The sequence below is a fragment of the Arachis stenosperma genome, chromosome 3, assembly GCF_014773155.1.
Source record: "Arachis stenosperma cultivar V10309 chromosome 3, arast.V10309.gnm1.PFL2, whole genome shotgun sequence".
Lineage (NCBI taxonomy): Eukaryota > Viridiplantae > Streptophyta > Magnoliopsida > Fabales > Fabaceae > Arachis > Arachis stenosperma.
This window is the reverse complement of record NC_080379.1, coordinates 104,357,388-104,362,179: the sequence shown is the minus strand read 5'-3', so window position 1 is coordinate 104,362,179 and position 4,792 is coordinate 104,357,388. Positions and strand designations below refer to the sequence as shown.

Here is a 4,792-nt window from a genome sequence, read left to right as displayed (position 1 = left end):
TATATTTATTTTATTTATTAAAAAAATCCATTAAAAAAGTCAATTATTTTTACTTTGCTATATGTCATTGGATCACCTAACAAATTAGTTCTTGATGACTCATATTCTTTGTTGTTGTCGGATATGTTGTGAGAATCGATCATAAAAAATAATTTAATTTTTTTATAAAACTAATAACAATATTTTAAATTTAATTTTTTATATTAATTTAATTAAATGATAATTTGGGTAAAAAGAATATATTAATAAAGTATAAATAAAAAAAAGTGAAGTGGTGTGCTTAAAATTTAAATGATTGGTGAATATATTAAAATTTTAAATATTTTAATCCTAAAATTATCTATATTAAATTATTTTATCTCTTTAACTATTGAGCTATAATATTTTTGTATTATATACATGATAATTAATAAAAATATGATTTGACAGTTATAAAATGTTTGAAAAGATTCTAATATTAATAATAAATATATTGTAGATCACAGGGACCGAGTTAGGCTTAATGTGAGAGAGGGACAAAAAAATAATTTTACAATTAAAAAAGAATAAAATAAAATATTTAAAGAGGTTAAATTAAATTTTATATATAATTTATAAGAAAAACTTAGTAGTTGGGGAGGCCCTTGTCTCCCTTACTTTATATGAAGCTCGACCTTTGTTGAGGAATATTGCCAAAACATTGAAATAAAAAGAAAATATTTTAAGTTGATATGCTTCTTATGTGTTAATTACATTATTAAAAACTTGATTAATATAATTTAAATTGTAGATATCTAAATATATCCATCTTAGTCTTTTCTTTATTATTTTTATGTATTATTTTTATCTAATTACTAAAGTATTTTAGATCTGTTTATCAACTATTTAAATTTTGAGCACACTATTTCACTTTTTTTCAGCTATACTTTTATGGATATATTCATTTTACCCAAACATATATTTAATTAAATTAATATAAATATTAAGTTTAAATGAATTAGTGAGGTGATTATTCTATTAATCTAAATTGATTAGTTTTTATTTTTATTTGTTCTGAAAGTTAGTTAGTTTGAAAATAGGTGAGTTCTACCCAACCCCCTCTATTTCAACATGTAAATTACTCCTCGTGACGTGACATGCTTTAATTGGATGCTTAGTTTTAGTTTGAGTTAATTTAACTCAATAAGAGTTAATATGTTAACTAAAGTAGGGTAATTTTGTAATTAAATATTTTTATAAGAGAGATAAATATATAATTTCTATAAACATTCAAAAATAAAGTTATATTTTTATCATTGTGTAGAAATTCAATTTACTCAAGTCCCATTTCTCTCTGAAATTAAAGAAAAAATTAACTCATTGGGTGTTCCATATTTTGATGAACCAGGAAATAATAAGCTTCTACGTTTCACCAACGGGCTTTTAGTCATCAATACTCAATCTTTATTTATTTTTTACCAATTTTATCCTTTATGCATACTATTGTATTATTTATATTATTTTTGTTTATATGAACTATCTTTTTCTATTATTTACTATTTTTTTATTAATTATTTATTTGATATTATACACTTTTATAATTATAATTTTTTTGTATTATTTTTATTTTTTTTAATATAATATATTGATCCAATTAAGATAGTAAATTAAACAAAAAATTAATTGTAAATAATAATAATAAAAAATTATAACATACTAAAAAAGAGTACTAAGAGTACTAAAAATATACTGTATAAAAAATATCATAAATTTTTTTTGATTTATTTCAATTACTACCAAAATAAATATTTAATTTTTTTATTATTTTTAGTACTCTCTAAAATTTATATTTTGTTAGTTTTAATTAAAAGTATATTTTACCAATTTTTATATATTATTTTTATCTTAGTGTATAAATATTAATTTTATTATAGAATTAATTAATAACATCTATTCAAATATCTAAATTAAAATAATATACAAAAATTATTTAAGTTGATGTCTATTTTAGTAATTTTGTATCTAAAAGTGATTTTGAATAGTGTAATCCAAACAACATTTATTTTACTATAATTCATTTTGATATAAATATTACCAAACATAAATCACTTGATACAAACTTACTTTTCATCAAAATCAAGTTTGCAAAATTAATTTTATTCAAACTCCCGTGTGCAAACTGTAATCCAAACACTCACTAAGTATTTAGAGAAAATAACTAATCAAATGGCCAGGGAAAAAATATTTGAGTCTGTCAGAACACCGTGAGACCATCTCGACCACAAGGTTGTAGCGCGAACGATCCTCTACCGTTCAGATGGCATGCGCTTTGAAACAATTAATCACGCTCTGACCTCACGGTCATAGTTCAACCAAAGTCTTCTTAGAACTCAAGGATACAGATGTACGAGCCTATAGAACAAATCCTATTCAAGTAAGGTCGTGTTCTGTGTTTTGTGTTCTTTGTGTTTAGTTATAAAAACTGCTTTTGTTTTGTGAACCTAGCCCAGGTGAGACTAAGTTTACGTTTGCGAAATTCAGAAAATCTTAAAATTTAAGAACGTGAAATCGATTATGATGGCTTTTTATGATGATAGTGTAGAAGGGGAAGACGAAAAAGAAAATGAAAATAATGATGATGATGATGATGATGATGATGATGGTGATGGAGATGATGATATGAGATTTTTGGATGGCATTGAAATTAAATTTTGAGGTATTTAATTACATAATCACCCACTTTGGGCTATAATTTAATTACCAATAATTTAACCATAGTTAACATAGCAACCAATTAAAAGATGACATGTCACAGAAGGTAAATTACATGTTATTATAAGAAGGGTAGGCTAGAATTTACCTTGAAAATATTGCTATTAATTAAAAAAAATAGTGGCCCAACGACACACCCGGCCAACAACCAAAAAAAATTATAAACTATAAAACATAAATTTGTTGAGTAGTTCAATTACATAAAAACATATAAAAACAAAAAAACAAAGCTGCTAGAAAGTTCATGAATGTAATTTAATTTAATTACTATGTGCACTATGGTCTCTATATAGGATTATATTTTTGGGATACTCCTCCGAAAGGAAAAGTACTATCTTTTATAAATGATAAAAAAGGGACATTTCTTCTTCGAGTAATAAATTTGTAATTTTTTTTCGGACCTTTTGTTTCCTCCTACACCAAAAAAAAAAAAAATTATATTTTTATGATTATTGTTAATTTTATTATGGTTACTACGTAGTCTTATTCTCGTTGTTTAGGGTTTTTTATTATTATCGTTGAAGGTTTCAATTTGATGTGTTATGTTATTCTTCTCTTAGCAAGTTAATTAGGAAAATATAACGATTAATTGTATTTTTTTTAACAATAGATATATTTATTTAATAAAAAAATATATTTACTAATGAATTATAACTCAAATTAAGTGACATAATTTTTATTTATATAAAAATTATAAATTCAAGTCTCATTCTTAATTAAAAAAAAAACAAAAAAAATACTCACCAAGCCTGTAGTCACCAGAAAAAAAAATTCACCAAGCTTATAAATGAAGTTATAAAAAGTCCAACATTTTGGGAAGAATAAACTATTAAAAATTTAAAATAGACCAATGAGTCATAACTCACACGACATTCCGCTCTCTCACCATTCGAGTTTTATCAGCTGCAACCGAGAAGAAAAAATTGGTAAGTATGTGAGGAATGTGTGGGTGTGTATTGTGTACCTAGGATTGAGGGTTGTCCAATCTATTGGGGTACCTAAGATTGGAGGTTGTCCAATTCACCGACCAAAAAAAAAAAATCAAAATAGCATCCAATTTGACAAAAATATTTTTTTATTTTTTTATGATGTTCAATATATATTTTCAAAATGTATTTTAGAGATTGAATTTTGATATTTTTTGTTAAAAGAAAAAAGCTTTTATCTTTAAAATTTAATAATTTTACGTTAAGTAAATTTTTGTTGCAATTTTTTTCTCAGCAATCAAAAACTTTTTGTTCAGTTGCTCAGATGATGCATAGTTTGGATGGTATTAGGTATGGAGCAACGGATTGTGTGAGAAAATCTGAACCTGAACGCTAGTTCCTTGAGGAGGTAGGTTGCTTGAGTCGCCGGTGGGTCGGCAGGTGGAGCTACCTGCAAGGACACTCCAATGCTAAAGTCAGTATCCATAGAATTAGGTGGCTTAGTGACTAATTAGGGTAAAAGGTGACGTACCTCTGGAAAAAGGTAGGTCCCTCCTCATTTATACTCTGTGCTCGGGTGGGCCTTTTCTCTTGAACTCATTCGTCTGAAAGCTTCCGCTGGCACTCCAGATCTTCTCAGCAGGATATGAGGTGGCATGCGAGTCTCTTCTGGATGTGGGTCGAATACCCGGCAGGTCAGTAGTCCATAAGTAGACCTATGGTCCTTTTTGGACTGGGTTGAAACACTTTAAAAAAAATTAGGGATCAAAATTTTAGTCCTATTTTTTTACATACTTTTTAAATAGTTATTCAAATATTTTGATAAAATTTTGAATAATATGTATAAATAATTTATTAAATATAAAATTTAGAGTATTTTTGTCAATATCTTCAAAAGATAGAGTAAAATTTAATAGTTTACTCTTTTAAAAAAATTAAATAACTAGTTATTAAAAAACCATTACTGCTACCGTAAGGTGCGACGGTGACTTCATCATACTGTGCTTTCACAAGGAGTTCTTGGCAGCTGCTGTGGATGGTGGTGCAGGGAGACCGATACATTGGACAGTGATGAGGGAGGAGGATCTTAGGCATCACGCAGCTGTGGTGAATAACGTGAATCACAATAACGACGT

At 26.4% G+C, this 4,792-nt stretch overlaps 1 pseudogene; it reads right to left on the bottom strand.

Moving 5' to 3' along the window:
• Positions 1–2,206: 2,206 nt before the first annotated feature.
• LOC130972402 (small nucleolar RNA U3) lies at positions 2,207–2,402 on the bottom strand (annotated as a pseudogene).
• Between the last annotated feature and the right edge of the window lie 2,390 nt (positions 2,403–4,792).